The sequence below is a fragment of the Protopterus annectens genome, chromosome 2.part1, assembly GCF_019279795.1.
Source record: "Protopterus annectens isolate FY-2018-M chromosome 2.part1, PAN1.0, whole genome shotgun sequence".
Lineage (NCBI taxonomy): Eukaryota > Metazoa > Chordata > Ceratodontiformes > Protopteridae > Protopterus > Protopterus annectens.
In genome coordinates, this window is record NC_056729.1 from 1,271,888,989 (window position 1) to 1,271,907,218 (window position 18,230).

The window sequence follows — 18,230 nt, forward strand, 5'->3', positions numbered from 1 at the left end:
CTTAAACGTCTCTCCTGAACTATATTCTGCATGTATTGTTCCAGCAAATTCCCTATATTTCTATGTAATTTGCTTTCCCTTTTCTAAAGTTCCATATTCCAGTTTCTTAATCTTTCTTACAATATTTATTACTTAAAATACAGTTGGTTTAGACTTTGATTTCCATTTTCTAATAAATGCTTTTTTGGTAGCCAACATAATGTAATTTAATAAGGTCTTACTATGTCTAACAATTCAGATCCTGCATTTCAGCTTAAAATAATTGTTTCCTTAGTTACATCCATTTGCTCTCCAATACTAATGACAGAGTATTCTATAGTGATTTTTTAAAACCTGCCAGCACATTACATTCCCAATAAACATGTTCTGAGTTATCTCTTTCTTCTCTATCAGATCTTCAGCATTTGGTATCTTCCTGAGGAAAAATTCTTTGAAGTTTGATTAGGGTAAAACATGCCTGTGCAAACATTTACAAGCAAAAACCCTAAATCTTCTCGCCTTTGTTACAAATTTGAGAGACATACGTATGTCCGGCCATTCTTCCTTTTTGAATAGCTATTCAAGTCTCTCTTCCAAATATTATTTAACCTTCTCTGATTGATTATTATTGGTATTTTGCAATATTTTTTGTGCCCTACAGATGTTCCCTTTTCAACAGCAGCTTCACTTATGACTCTCCTATCCCTTTCTCATAGCCTTTACTATAATATCAGTTCCTACAGGGAAGACCCTCTCTAATCTGAAATTCAAAGTTCTTTTTGGCCTCATCCCAGTCTATTACCTTTCTCTTTTTAGTTATTTGCTCCCTATACCTTGGTTTTTACAAGTTTTCTCCAGTGGATTCTATCCCCTCTAGACTATTTCTGGTATCCCTACTTACAGCAATCCCTATTGGCAAAACCTCATCTCCCCATTCCAATGTTGGCTTAGTTTTTAGAATACTTTCTGCAACTTTATGAACAGAGTATTATGTATGGTTGTTATTACTGTCCTTGAGGATCTGCATCCAGAATCCAATTCTCCTTATTTCTTAAACCCTGCTTCATTATCGTCCTTTTTTCACTTTGAATTATAACCTCCTATATGAGTCTTAACAATATAGCATTAAAATATCCCTTTAAATACTTCTACATATGTTGACTTGATAATGAAATGATTGTCTAAGCCTTTTAAGCCTCCTAGACATCCTGCTAACTTACCTCATCCACTTAGTACAAATTCTAACACCACATCCGCATCTGCACCCATAACTGCTGTTAGTGGGAGTCACCTGCACTGAAACTCTGTACTAGTAAGGTTCCATAAACCTACAGCACAACCAAGACATTTATTTATTTTGAGATTTGTTAACCATGTATGTCCAACTGGACATGAGCCCTTTTTCAGCAGAGGACCTGGGAGAAAAGCTCCAAATAGAATACAGTATCGATATGCACATTGATACAATATTGATACACACAATTCAAACATCTAACTACAGAGGTGGCTATATGTGCAAGTTAAGTTTCTAAAATGCAGTAGTTATAAGTTATGTCTCAGTCAGAGGAGGTAGATTATACAGATGAATGAGGTAGTTGATACAGTGGTTAGATGAGTGGATAAGCAAAATCAAGAGTTTAGAGAAGATAGACAACCTGGTAGAGTTATTACTAGCAGTAAATACACAGAACAGGCACAGTAAACACAAGCAGTATATACACAGAGCAGACTGTACATGGTTATGTAAGAAGTTTAGCTTGGGCATACGCAGGGACAGATCAAGGAGTTTAGTAAATTTTCCTTTATGGCTTTTTTGAATTCATGAGTATTGGATATAGTTCTGATGGTGAGGGATAGTTTAGTCCATGCTGAGGCTATTGAGTAGCTGTATAGTTTCTGTCCGATTAATCTTTTCGGCTTGTAGATTTCTAAGATGGAAGTGTCATAGACATTGGTTACTACATTGTAAGACATACAAAAATCAACACTTAACAGACTGGCAATGGATAGAGTGACAGCTGCCTCTCAGGTGCAAGAATTATGGATGTCACTGTAGCCGTCAGATCCCTGTATCACCCTAGATACAATTACACCCTGTTAGTGGATCATGATGAGATAAATATTCTTAGGTATATCACTCTGGAGGTTGATGCAGAGAAATTTTATTTTTTTCTTTTTAAACCCTTTACTGACTTATCACTTAAGACATAGGCAAACATACATTTATATAGATGAAAACAAACCATATTAACATGTTCTCACATTACAAACATTACACATCACATGTACGTGCTTTTATACAAGCATCATCAATCCAACATTACATGAATTACTCAGTTCCTGCCTTTGCTTAAACCTCACTTTTCTTCCAAAACATTAGTCTGCATGTATTGTTCCTATAATTTTCATTTTTCAGTGTAGTTTGTTCCCACCCTTTTCTAAAGATCCCACTTCCAGTTCTTTTATCTCTTCTGGTATTCACTTCTTCTAATACAGTTGGTTTAGGCTTTGATTTTAATTTTCTATTAATTGCTTTTTGTCAGCCACCAGAAATAAACTTAACAAGGCCTAACAATAACTAGGCAATTCAGATCCTTTATCTCAGCTCAAAAAATAATTTCTGCAGTTGCACCCATTTGCTCACCCAATATTTCTGACAGAGTACTCTGTGGGGAGTTTTTAATGTTTGCCAGCTCATTATACTTCCAAAACATATGCTCCTAGTTACCTCTCTCTTCCCCATCACACCTCCAGCATCTGCCACCTACCTGAGGAGAAATTCTTTGCAGTCTGCTTGAGTACAAAATTACCTGTGCAAATACTTCTAAGAAAAAATTCTTAATCTTCTAGAATTTGGGCGGCGCAGTGGTGCAGCGGTTAATGCTGTCGACTCACAGCAAGAGGTTCTCCAGTTCAATTCTCAGCTGGGGTGCCTTCTGTGTGGAGTTTGCATGTTCTCCCTGCATTCGCGTGGGTTTCCTCCGGGTACTCCGGTTTCCTCCCACATTCTAAAGACATGCTTCTGGAGTATTTCTCCCCGGGCCTCCACTGAAAACAGGATCTGTGGAACCTAGTAGGACTTTCCCGGTCAACAAATGTTAAATAATAATAATAATTTGGGAGCCAAACATTTGTTCTCCCATTGTTTCCTTGTGAATTCCTTATCCAATCTTTCTTTCTAATTTTTTATAACCTCCTATTATTGATTCCTATAGTTATAGTGGAATATTTTGTATGGCCTACAAATTCTCCCTTTTTAAAAGCAGCTTCTATTCTATATTCAGCTAAAAATTCTACCAGAGCAGGCCTTTCACTTACGATTCCCATATTCCTTTGCCTATACTCTATCAGTCCCTGATAAGGGAGGTATTCTGTAGCCTGCAGTGCAAATGTCTTCTTGGCCTCTTCGCATTCTATTACCTTTCCTTCTCTAGTTATTTGTTCCAAGTACCTTGGATCCTTTGTCAGTTTTCTTCAGAAAATTCCAGCCTCCCTCGTGCCTGTTCTCTGTACTCCTAATTGCCGTCATCCCTATCACCAGAATGTCCATTCTCTAGTCTCATGTTGGCTTAGTCCTTAGAATTCTTTCTGACACTTATAATATTGTGTGTGGCTATTTCATATAGCTGACACACACACACTTTGAGATTTGATTTCTATACAAGCACATACACACACCTGGAGAAGGCTGGCAGAGTTCTACTAGCTATGCCCCCTTCTGCCCAGACTATGAGGTAGTTCCAGATGTCACAAGCCATCTCTTTATCAGCTATTAAAGGCCCTTAACAAATAGTGTCCAATCCTACTATGTAATCTTACTAGTAATCCAAATGGAAGTCTGACCAAGACTTGCCAGGCTATTTAGGAGTGGCCTGTACAGAGTCACCAGGTACATAAGCAAGTACTGTACAAGCTTAAATATGTCTCACAAATATCAGCCACAGATATAGGTTTAAATATATTTAATAATAAATAATAAAAGAACAAGACAATACTAAGTAACTCAATACAATGACTTCAGAGTTCAAAATCACAGGAAGTATTTTAAAACAACATTTCCTGACAGTCTCAGATAAATGCAGAAAACATCTAAAGTAAGCTTTAGTATATTCCTATCTATATCTAAGAGTGATACTATGCCCTGAATCTTACTTACAGACAGGCAAGTGCAGATGATGATGATGATGATGATGAGTGGATGTTCTTGCTATGTCCAAGACAAATTACAAAATGCACAGTCTGTCTGAAAGAGTTCTTAAATCAATATCACATTTTACTGCTGGGTTAGCTTGGGTGACATCACTCTTTGTCACCTGACTTCAGTTCCCAGGCTAAATAGAAACTTAACATGATTTCATATCCCTGTGTTAAAAATACACATCTATCAGATGTTTGCTCAGAACTGAAAATCATAAAAAATAAAACACTTTACATTTTAAACCTAGTAATTACTTTTCTTTCAAGACAATACAAAAACTTCTAGCTCTAGACATTATGTCTGCTTCTGCATTGAAACTGAGAGATAATATATTTTGTTTATGGCTCAGTTGTAAAGTAACTTAACCTCAACTATGCTTAAGTTTTGCAAGTTAATCTCCTATGTTCCAGCAGGGTATGTTGTGGTTACATTCTTAAAGCTCAGTACATAACATGAACTATTTACAAAATTACAGAGAGCTGGGCTGTTAGCGTGACATCCCCCCCCCCCGAAAACTCAAGCTAGTTTTTCAAGTGACCCTTGAGAAACATTGCCTAAGAGAGTTGAGCCTATCTGGGAATACCTTACCGCATTCCCTGTCTTGAGAACCCATCTGCTTTGGCATTGCTTACTACACTGTGGTGCTGTACTGTCATATTATATGCTTGCAACCCTAGGCTGCAGCTTAGTAACTTGGCATTTTGCTGGCTGGCTCAATGTAGCCATGTTAAGGGATTGTGGTCCTTAACTACAGTGAATTTCCTTCCATATAGATAAGGCTGAAGTTTCTGCAGTGCCCACACTATGGCTAAACATTCCTTTTCTACAGCTGCATAGCATTCCTCACTGGGTTGGAGCCTACAATTGAGATATACCACTGGGTGCTTTTGTCTATCTAAGGAAACCTGGCAAAGTACAGCCCCCACCCCATGGTTTGAATCATCTACCTGCACAATAAATTCTTTGCTGTAATCTGGACTGGCTAACACAGGGAGTCCTCCCAAAGCTCATTTAAGCTTCTGGAATGCCTGTTCACGTGCTGGGGTCCACACTACCTTATCTGGCCTGTTTTTCATTGTCAGGTCTGTGAAGGGAGTATTTGTGGTACTATAATTGGACACAGACTTTCTGTAGTACCATGCTGTCCCTAAGAATGCCCTTACCTGCTTTTTGGTAACAGGGGCAGGCCATGCTGGAATGGCTTCCAGTTTAGCAAGTTCTGGCCTGCTCATACCACTCCCCACTCTATGTCCCAGGTAGGAGACCACTGCCATACCCACCTGACATTTACTGGGCTTAATGGTCAACCCTGCCCTCTATAGTCTGCCCAACACCTCCCTGACATGCTGAAGGTGCTGTTGCCAGGAATGGCTGTAAATGGCAATATCATCTAGGTAAGCAAGGGTAAAATCTCCTGCTCCTGCTAGGATACAGTCTACCAGCCTCTGGAAAGTTGCTGGGGCATTTTTCTTCCCAAAGGGCATCTTCCTGAACTCATAAAAGTCAAAGGAGTCACAAAGGCTGATCTCTCTCTAGCACTGTGGGTTAAGGGCACCTGCCAGTAACCCTTGGTAAGATCCAATAGTGGTAAGATGCTTAGTCCCACCCATCTGCTCTAGGGCTTCATATGACCTAGGCATGTGTTAAGCATCTGAATCTGTGTGACTATTTAATTTCCTCTAGTCCACACAGAACCTGGTGCTGCCATCCTTCTTTGCTACCAGCACTACTGTGGAGGCTGAGGGACTGCTGGACTCCTGAATTAACCCTAGTTCCACCAGTTCCTGTATCTCCTCCCCCAGAGTCTGTTTGACTTTCTCAGGAACCCTATAAGGGACCAGCTTAATAGACCTTTGAGGTCCTACATGCATATGGTGCTGCACCAGGTGGGTGCAACCCGGTTTCCCACTGAACATGCCCCCAAACTCCTGTAGCATTCTCAGATTTCTCAAACCTGGGTAGGGTATAGCTTCTGGGACATTGCTAGCCTTTCACTGAGGTGTCAGTCTGAGCTTCACTGAGGAGATCAGTCACCAGATCCCCCTCAGACTCCTCCTGCCATCCACTGCAAATAATCAGCACAAGGGCCTCCCTATCATGGTAAGGTTTCATAATGTTAACATGGTACAGTTTGTGCCTCTGCCTCCTGCCTAGCAGTTCTACCATGTAGTTAACATCATTGACCTTCCTTACCACCTTGTAGGGTCCCCACCCAAGTTGCTTGCAGCTTGTTGTGTCTGGTAGAAAGAGCATACTCTGTAGCTCAAGCATTCCTGTCATACCAGATATTTTTTCTGCTGTTGGGCTTCTGCCAGGTTCCCCTGGGCAAAGCCCATGAGTTCCCTGAGCCCTGTCCTGTGGTTTAGGACATATACCACAACAGACTCCTTGTGGGGTTCTCACTCACCCTCCACTCATCTTAAATCAAATGTAGAGGTCCCCTCATCCTACACCCATACAGCAACTCAAAACATGAAAAAACCTATGGATTGCTGGGGAACCTCTCTGTAAGCAAACAACAGATGGGGCAAATGCCTGTCCCACTCCTTCTTGAACTGGCCTGCAAATGCCTGTAGCATTGTCTTGAGTGTAGAGTTTAACCTCTCAATAAGACCATTAGTCTCGGGCTGGTAGGGAGTGGTCTTAAGGTGCTTCAACCCACAGTGCTTCCACAGAAAAGCCAGCAGGTCTGACATGAAATTGACACCACTGTCAGTCAGTATTTCTTTTGGAAACCCTACCCTGCTGAAAATTTCTAACAAAGCATTTGCCACCTTTTCTGCCTCAATGGAGGACAGAGCCACTGCCTCAGGGTATCTGGTAACATAACCTGCTTTAACTAGGATATGCTTTTTCTTTGTGGAACTTGGGGCAGTCAGAGGCCCCACAATATCCATAGCTACCCCCTGAAATGGCTCCTCAATCACAGGCAAAGGCATCAAAGGAGATTTCCTCTTTTCTCCTGCCTAGTCTGCCTTTTGGCACAGCTTACAGGTCCTGCAGTACCCTGTTACATCTCTGGAAATCTCAGGCCAATAAAAGTTCTGCATAATATGTCTGTTTGTACGTTTTATGCCCATATAACCTGCAAAGAGAATATCATGGGCTATGTCTAGTAGCACAAGATGGTAGGCTCTGAGCACTACCAACTGCTGTATTCTCTCAACCTCTATCCCTCCCTCAGGGTTCCTCTCTCTATACAGTAATACTTTGCCCCAGTATACAGATTTTCCTTTCTCATCAGAATCAAGTACCTCACTAGCTACCTCCCTCAGTCTTTTTAATGTAGGGTCTGAGAGATGAGCCTGTATCAACTCCCTGTTTGCAACACTTCCCAGCTCCCCTTCCACAGGTAGTCTGGTTTCCTCTTTCAGCGGTGCCTCTCTGTCAGCCTGGGTACTACTACTCAACTCTGCCCTTACAGTCACTCTGTCCAAGGTAACATCAGTACTCACAAGCAGCTGTGACTCACCTTCAGTCTCACTGCTACAAGATAGCTTCCTCCAAGAAGTAACCACCTCACTAGTCCTGGCTGCAAGTGTGCTGTCTGTCTTGGTCTCCCCCAGGCTACCAGACCAACATGTTTGTCTCCAAGCCTAACTGTGTGTAACTGCATGCACATACGGTACTGCATTATCAAAATCATTCCCTATGAGGACATCTGCAGGGATATCCTCAAACTCACCTTGCTGGCTTACTTCTCCACCCTCCCAGTCAAGGTGAACCCTAGCCAAAGGTATTTGGAATGAGGTCCCCCCTAAAATTTTGACTGGAGTAGACTGCCCAAGCAAGTAGTGTTCCTCTTTAACCATTGCCAGCTTCACAATGGTTAGGTCAGAGGCTGTGCCTCTCTTAGAAATGCCCTCTTTCCCATTTACTAAGATAGGATATAACCTCCTGTGGTAGTTTGGTACCCTTTTTGTCTCGAGACAATGTACGGCTGGCATTTTGTCATTCCCACTTACTGGCTCTCCCACCTTTGATTCTCCACCTTGCCTCTGTGGACATCTATATGCTACATGGCTCCACTGGTTGCATTTAAAACATTTAACCCTTGGTCCTGGATGTGTTCATGGACTAGTGGCTTACCCTGCTACTGGCAGACTCTGTTGGGGCAGTCCGGGCTACCCAACATGGGTTTCCTTATACCCATGAGCAGCACTGGTTGTCCATTTCCTGTGCAGTGATGCCCTGCTTGCTAGGTATAGGTCTCCATTCTTCCCCAACTCATCTGCAGTATTGCATTTTCTATCAGCTATATAGATTTTCATGTCCTCAGGCAAAGTGCTATGGGCTTGTTCCCTCACTGAAAGGTCTGCCAGCCCTTCAGAAGTGGTGACCTGACATCCACTCACCCACCTATAAAAATAAGTGCTTAGTTCAGTTCAGCAATATATTCACACACACTTTCATCTGCCTTGCATCTATGCTCATGGAACCTTTTTCTATAAGATTCAGGTATTAACTTAAAGCATACTAACAAATACATTTTGACTGTATTACAATTTAAGCAATCAGTATCAGACAATTTAGAAATTGCATTTACTGCTTTACAATGGAGTAAGGGGGTAAGGAACTGTACCCAGAGCCCCTGGTCAAGATGATACTGTATACATACCCTTTCAAACATATGAATAACTCTATCAAAATTATTCCCCCCTGTGAATTGTGGAAGAAATTTACTGACCATTGTTGCTTCTGGCGTCTGGTTACTCCCTTCCCCATTACCTCCATGACTCTGACGAAGAGTCAGGATCTCCTTTTCATGTTCCCTCTGCCTCTCCTTCCCCTCGGCTTCCACGCATTGCAGTTTTTCATTTCCTTCAGCCTTCAGATGTTGCAGCTTATCATTTTCTCGTCTCTAGATATCTCAGTCTCTCTGCTGCTTCTATTTCCAAATGCTTGGCCTCCAGCTCAAGTCTCTTTAACTCCAAATGGATTTTTACATCCCCTGTGGAAAGGTTGAACTGTTCATTTTCTGAGAGTTGTACATCTCCAAGGACAGTCTGATTGTCCTCCTGGTTGATATCCTGTGATGCAGCTTTGACTAAAGCTGCAATAATTTCTGCTTTAGGCAGGTTGGCATGCACAAATCCTTTAGCCTGGCACATCTCGGCCAGCTGACTCTTTGTCAGCTTGCCATACTTCTCTGCTGAAATTCTTGCCTGAAAATCATAAAACAATAAAACACTTTACATTTTAATTTAATTTTACTTTACATTTCCCTCTAAAAAAAGGTCATCCAAGATGAAAAAAAAAAAAAAACAATAAAAAGTGCACAAGAATAAAAAAAAGGAACAACAGTTAAACATATTTCAGATCTAGGCATAGTCTATGTTTATATTTAGATCTAGCTGGTTCTCTCATATTTTTATATTTTAGATGTTTCTTATATGGGAGCTCAACTAAATCATTTTTAGAGATTTTCTTTCCTTTAAAAAATATGATTGTTGTTTTCACATTAACATTGAGGGTCATTTCTAACAAACAATTCTAAAAGGTGGAAATGATTTTCGTTTATGGAAAACATAGCAGTTTTTAGAATATCATTCAATTGTCATGCATTGGTTATCAATACATGCATTTTTATATTCCCAAACAATTTACATTTTAAGAAATTTAAATAAATATATATATATATATATATACAATTTGAGTCTACAACAGTAGCATTAATATGGGAGGGCTCAAAAACAGGTCACTTTTAATTTACAACCAAGTTTTTGTTTTGTTTTGTGAATATGGTCCACATACATTAATCTGGGGTATATGTGTATATATATATATATATATATATATATATATATATATATATATATATATATATATATATATATATATATATATATATATATATATATATATATACACCCACATAAACACACATTTTTATATAAGGAAACATATTATTTCTTTTATCACCAGTTTTATTTTTATTTATGTCAAATCAGGAATTGCAGATGACTATTTTGTTTGGTAACATTTTAAGTTAAATAAGACATTAGGGTTTTTTTACATAAACGAGACATAACTAGGATGCATTTATAAAGATGGGAGATTCTATTGGTTAATTGTTTTTAAATTAAGTATTTAAATGATGTGGTTGACATTTGTAAATGTTTCAGTCTGTAGAAGGTGGGTTTATTTCTCCCACCGAAAGCGCTTACTGACTATTTCAATAAACAGCCTGTGTGCTCACCAGTGGCTTGCTTTGTTTCGTTTCCACGTCTTGTTTTTGAGATCTGAGGACACAGGCTGACAGCAACCTCTCCTTCGACTACCACATTGCCACTGTGGTCAGAAAGTCCTTCTATCTGGCACATCTCATTACCAAGGGTTTTGAATCCAGGAAGAAAGAGGTCATCTCTCTCTATTCCTCCCTCATTAGGCCAGTCATTGAGTATAATGCCCCATTTGGCATATACCTAACTAGATACATGCAACAGCCGGAAAGGCCACAAAAGTACCTCATGAAGAGGATCCTATGCCTTAAACACATGTCCTACATGGACAGACTCAAAAACTCCAGCTATTCTCTATTTCATATCATCTACTAAGAGGCGATCTCTGCTTGACTTACAAAGCCTTGTCTGACCCAGCTCTGTTAGAAATGCTACATCTAAAGAAATCCCAATCCCTCCACACCACATGCTCCAGAGACCTCAAACTCATTACCACAATCTACAGAACATGCTGGAGGGACAGGATCATAACCCAGACACTGCCCATGCTCTGGAATAAACTTCTCATGCATGTCATCAGAGCACCTCAATGGCCCTTTTCAAGAGGAATCTTGAAGAGTGGATGTGAAATAGAAAGTTCACCTCGGGGATCACTGCAGTGGCTCAACTTGATAGAGACACTGGGAACTAACATCTGGCGGCACGATGCCAGGGAACTTATATGGGCTAGGCTTGTAAAGGCTCCAGGGCCATTAGCTTAGTACACACCTATGAACATATGAACCTATAAACATGCATACACAGAAGAATAATAAAAAAATAACATAATAAAACTAAAAGTAAGATAGAACAAAATAATAACATAATGACCAAACACACTTTATATACTTGTTACTACTATGTTACTAAAATTTAATAAATTGTTTTCTAGTCCTGAGGAGCTTTTCTCCCCAGGTCTCTGCTGAAAATGAGCCAAAAGCTCAGCCAGACTAACCTGGTTAACACGTGTAAAATAAAAAATAAAATAAATAAAATAAATTATATACAAATATAATTGAGTAACAACATGTACATGACATTACTATAACATAAGAACTAAATAGCATATGGAACTGGTCAGCATGAATATTGCACAGTATGATTACTGAAATCTTACCTCCAGGATTTTGTATATACCGACTAGATAGAATTCCAAAATAAGGTGGCGCTGTCACCATATTCTATTCCAAACAGCTTAATCTCTCCCCACTTACTGTATCTATCCCAAACTTTCAACCTGCTGAGATTCTCATTCTAAACTGTCACTTAAAAAAACACAAAAAAATGCTATTTTATCCATCTATATCCCACCAGGTAAAACTATCCCAATCCTTGAACAAATTTAGTTATCACAAAATATTGCCTATGAAACTTTAATCCTTGTAGATGTTAACATAGATTGGAATGACGTAAATATTCACTCCCCCCAACACAGCATCAATGTCCATGGATTTTCCCAACTGATCTCCAGCCCCATCTACCTACATAAAAACATACCCAAGTCCACTCTAGATTGGATCCTCACTAATAAACCTCATATGTACCATAATACCTGTACCCACTCAAGCATTATAAGTGACAACCTGCCAACTCGCATCTATTGATACTCCCCCCAGCTACAGAGACCTCACCTCTACAGAGACTGCAGAAAACTCACCAACTTTAACCCAGATACCCTGAATAATTATTTTTCCTCTACCAACTGGTCTTTCCTGCATTCTCTGCCCATTAATGTAGCTATACTTAATTTTAGCCACATCTTTCTTGATATCCTGAACTCCCTAGTTCCCTTAAGGAAAATCAGGGTCAAATCCAACTATGCCCCCTGGCTCACTAGAAGTACTTTCTCCCTCATGGCAAAAAGAGATAAGGCTTGGAAACTCCGGATGAAATTTAAATCACCCTCACTGTTACAAGACTACAGAGAACTTAGGAACTTCACCAAAAAAGTCCACTACAATAAGAAAAACTATTACATGCAAGCTCATTGGTTCATGGGTTCATAGGTGTGTACTAGGCTAATGGCCGTGGAGCCTTTACAAGCCTAGCCCATAGGATTACCCTGGCATCATGCCACCCAACATTAGTTCCCAGTGCCTCTGTCGAGTAGACCCACTGGAGTGATCCCTGGGGTGAATTTATAGGTTCATAGGTGTGTACTAACTCAAACTAACTACACCAACCCTAAATGATTTTTGAGTGCTATTAACAAAGTTGTCAGTCCTAGTGCCCCGAGTACCCCCAGCCCCTTCCTTAATACCCCAACAGAGACTGCAGCACTTCTTAACAAATACTTCATAGAGATTATTGCCAAGCTCATTCCTAATAACTCTTCTACTACAATGCCTGTAACACAAACCACTCTACCCCTCTCTTCAGACTGCCAGTGCCAACACTTTCTCATTCAAACCTGCCTCTGTTTCCATCAGCAAACTACTCCTGAAACTTAAACTCTGCTCTCACTATACTGACAACCTTCCTCCTCAGTTCCTTAAAATAGCTGCTGACTCTATTGCTTTTCCTGTTTCTATTTTAATTAATAGATCCATTCAAGAATCCATAGTTCCTGACCTCTGGAAATCTTTATACACTATACCTCTGCACAAGTGTGGTAATTCAGCTGAACCTAGCGACTTCAGACACATTGCTATCATCTTCCCTCTTTCTAAAATCCTTGAAAAATGTATCCACTCTCAATTAATTACATATCTTATCCAAGAAAATATTCTCACTCCAAGACAGCACCTATACTGCCCTTATTTCCTTCTCTGAAACTGTTGCTATGCCCAGAGACAACAAAAAATGTGTATCTTGCCTGTTCCTCAATCTATCTAAAGCCTTCAACACTGTTTCTCACTCTCTACTCCTCTCCAAACTTTCCCATCTCAACCTCTCTCACACTGCCCTCAATTAGTTCTCCAGCTACCTCTGTAGCAGACAACAATCAGTTAGATGGCTTAACTCTTGCTCACCTTTCCTCTCTATCCAACCTGAGGTACCTGAAAGCTCCATCCTTGGTCCTCTGCTATTCAACATGTTTACCAATAACCTCCATACTTCTTGCGATCACTCCTCTATCGTCCAATATTCAGATGACTCCACATTGATATCTGTCTCGGAAAACATGACAGACCCATTAACTCCTGCACAAAACTCCTTTTCTTCTGTAGAAAGATGGCTCAATGACAATCAGTTCATCCTCAATCCCAATAAAACAAAGCTCCTCCTTTTTCTGCCTAACTCCCTATCCCACTCTAAATTTACCTTTTCAATCTGTTCTCTCAACAACACTATTATAAAAGTTGAAACACAAACTAAACTCCTCGGCAGAATTATTAATGACCAATAAAAATTAGACCTACATGTTCAACAAAGCATAAAAAAACACTAAAAAATCAGGCCTACTTTGTAGAAATAGTGCAGAATCCAAACATGCCTTTGCTCAAACTTTCTTAGTACCCACCCTACTCCATGCCTCCCTATACTGACTAACCTACAATCCTCCTTTATTTACAAACTCAAATCAACATGGAATAAAGTTGCTAGATTTGCTGTAAATCATCCCTTTTCCTCCCACCACTCCCTCACCCTACAGAAACTTCAGTGGCTTGAACTCCCACATCAGCTTACTCTCACTCAGCTCCAAACTGCTCACTCCCTTCTCAATATCCCCACTATCTACCCATCACTTTCCAAACTTCTATCCTATTAGACCCGCAATTTTCCTCTTTGTAGTTCCAATCAGCTCTTACTACTGACCTATAAACCCTTTAAAAATATAGGCAAAAACCTTTATGAATACTCTGTCTCTCATAGCTGCAACAAGCTCCCATTATATATCAGAAGTATAACTCATGCTAACAACTTTAAAAAGACACTAAAAGATCACCTGCTTAACTCCAAGATCTGTCGCTGCAATCACCCCACTTGACCTCCCATATACCTCTGTCTATTCACATTCTACAACCTCTGCTTAAGTGTCTTGGCATTACTTCTACTTCTTGTAAATATTAGAACATGCTAGCTTTTCAGCACTGTGACTAAACTGCTTGTAAGTTATTGGAGCTTTTCTCCTCGGGTCTCCACTGAAAATGTTTTTTTTGTAAATCAGCTGGACCAACCCGGTTAACAAATGTGAAATAAATAAAAAAGTTCATAGAGTTCTACAGTCAGGTAAGGTGTAAACCAGCATTAAACAGGTTCCCTATTAAAATTGCGAAGATCCACTTACCTGAGTATGGAAACGTCGACAAGTATAAGTCGAAACACAAAAACACCAATCATCCTAAAACACAAAATCCGAAATGTCGAATCATCATGGTTGGCCCTTCTGTGATTTAGCTCCGTAAGGGAAGTGTGCATTAGTTGCGGACCTCAGGATTAGGGTGCGGGTGAGGGTAAGTGTATAGATAGTAATAATGTGCGATAGTTACGGACTTTAGGGTTGGGGTGCGGGTTAAGGTAAGTGCATAGATATTAATGTATGTAAGGTTTAGTGTAGGGTTAGAAGTAGGGTTTTGTTAAGTGTATGTGTGTGGGTTATGTATTTTGTTTGGGTATAGCTCCGTAAGGTAAGTGTGCAATAATTAAGGACCTTAGGGTTAGGGTGTGGGCTAAGGTAAGTGCATAGACAGTAATGTATGTAAGGTTTTAGTGTAGGGTTAGAAGTAGGGTTTTGGATAGTGTATGCATGTGGTTTATTTATTTTGTTTGAGTAAGTAGGGTTGGACAACTATGATGGTTTGAGATTTTGAATTTCGCAGTTTACGGTGTTCGGTGTATTCACAGTTCGGGTAATATGTGTCGATGATTCCGTATTTGATGTTTAGGACTTTCGTGGTTGTAATATAGGTCCCATTAAATATACACATCAGTTAGTTATTGTACATGAAACAGCTTAATACTTATAGTGCAACAAAGCCTGGATATGTAAGGATCTATACAGTAAGATAAACAGCATAACTATGTCTTAGGAGGGGAAGAATGCATTGACAGTCTCCTACCTCATTTTTCACAAGAGTTCAGCAGTCTGATGGAGAGACGAAAGAAACTGTTAAGTGTAGAAGTCCTACAGTGTATACTTATTTATCTCCTACCTGAGGAGAGGTGGGAGAACATACCATTTGGAGGATGAAAAGGATCATTAGATATCTTCCTGGCTCAACTGATGAAGTATGATTCATGTAGGTATTCCAGAGGTGCAAAAGAGGAACCACTGATTTTCTCTGCTGACCTTATAACTCGCCTAAGAGGCTTATGATCAGAGGCATTGCAGCCCCCATACCAGACAGTGATGTTATTGGTAAGGACACTTTCGATAGTTCGTTTGTTTGTGTCTTTCGGCTTTTCCCAGTTAGGGGTCGCCACAGCAAAACTCCGGTCGGCTAATGATTGGTAGTTGAGTTTTACGTGCCGAGTTACCAGCCCTGATGCACAACCTTCAACAAAGTTATGCCCATTCATGCATGTCTCCACACAGAAGACACTCTAGCTGAGAACTGAACCGGACAGCGTCTTACTGTGAGGCGACCCCTGAAACAAGTTTGGGGGATGGTCTTCAATAGTTTTGCCTTCCTCAATTTCCTTTGTAGAAGTATTGCTGATCTTTTTTGACTGTGTAAGATACATGGACTGACCAGTACTGGTCCTCAGTGAAATGTACTCCCAGAAACTTTGTACTTTTGATCCTTTCCACTGTCATCCCTTTCATCTTTAAAGGTTGGTGTGGGTCTTGAGGACCTTCTGTAATCCACAATCAGTTCCTTAGTCTTGCTGACATTCAGCACTAAGTTGTTGTTGTCACGCCAGCCCAACAGATGTTCAATTTCATTCCTGTAGGCCATCTCCTCCCTGTCTCTGACCAGACCTATGACCTTGGTGTCATCCATGAATTTGATGATTTTTTTGCACTCATGTCTGGCCTCGCAGTCATTTGTCAGCAAGGTGAATAGGAGAGAATTTAAGACGCACCCCTGTGGTACTCCTTTATTAAGGGTTATGCTTTTGGAACTGTTGTTGCCCACACAAACCCTGTGAATCATTTCCATGAGGAAGCTTAGAATCCAATTAAATAAGTGAGAGTTGATGCCCAATTGCAGTAGTTTCTTTAGCAGATTCTGAGGGATAACAGTACTGAAGGCAGAACTGAAATCTATGAATATGAATAGTAGTCTTGCGAAGCAGTTCTTGCCTTTCAAGTAGGTCAAGGTTTCATTGACTCATAGGGAGATGGCATTCTCTGTACTGCGGTTCATCCTGTATGCAAACTGCAATGTGTCCAGAGTCACTGGTATGCTTGAGGCTATGTGACTTTTAACCAGCCTGTCAAAGCATTTCATCACTGTATGTTAGGCCTTGCAACAAGCAGCACTGCGAGACTTTAGATCCAAATTTCTAACAGTTTAGATCCAATTTCTAACAGTTTTACTGCATTGTAGCTTAATATAACTTCATTTCCTTCCTCTGTAACTGATTTTTCTGAAGTTTCTGATAAAAGGAAGACAGATAATGCAGTTTTCTGATGGGATCTGAAGCAGCTGCTGCCTCACAGGGCATCACCATTTTTTTCTTTTCTTTTCTTTTTTTTGTCTCACACACATAACAAGATGATTACAATCAGAGACCCTGATATTATAGTGAGGGTCCTACATAAGAAAGGTGACTAATGAGTTTAACTTTCTGCAACTTTCTGGGCATAATCAGCATGGTGCACATATTGCAAAGCTATAAAAGTAACATTATTCATTTTGTACAACTGAAGAAGTATCTGGCATTTTAGAAGAAAAATAGTTTTCTCATCCTAATAAAGACCAAGCCTGGGGATTCAATAAACTCCATGTAGGCTTAGTGCAAAGTGAAGTACATAGAATGTATTATAAATACTTATTCAGGGGAAGTGTGTGTATTGAAAAAGGCCACACACATGAATTGTAGGAATGAACATGGGGAAAGAGGACTGGTGAAACATGGTGATGTACAGCAGATGCGGGCATGTATGTACACCCCAAAGATGAGACAGTTTTAGCATGAACAGTAATGACATAGCTATATGAAACAGTATGTACTGATGTTTACATCTCCTGTTTGGGAATAGTCATATATAATCACACAGTTAGTGTATATTATGTGAATGTTACACAAGGTGACATTATCAGTGAAAAAGATTTTTTGTAATATATGCATCCTGACATGATCACTGGAGAGGACATTTATCAAGGACAGGATATGCAATAGGGGGTAGGTGCATATTGTGAAGATATGCAAAATGAGTTGCTTGAATATGACTGTAATGTCAGCATAGGTCTCAACCAAGTAGGAAACAAAGCAACAGGTTCATGGACAACAGTAGACAAAAGCCTGAACAATCATGGACAATATCAGAATAATACCACCGTTACTCTGTGTCATTGACAGAACATATGCGATTGTGAGTTATTATACATAGTTCCGCAATAACACACTTGTACAACTTCCATGATTTCTCAGTAATCTATAAAGGGAATCAAGCACACCTTTCTCAAAAAGTAACATATTTTGGATATAAATGTGTTAAGAGGGACACTGTTACACCTGTGGTTTGCATAGTATACATATATATATATATATATATATATATATATATATATATATATATATATATATGTATAGCCCCAAAACTTGGACCGAACCACAAAAGGAGGGGAGTATCAATATTCATCAAAAATACCCACACCTCCAGGTTGGTGGCAAAGCACGAAGCATCAGAGACTATCCATGTGCAACTAACAGTGGGTAAAACTGCCTTCCAGTTTATAGCCTGCTAAAGACCACCCTCTCAAACCCAGAAACTCCAC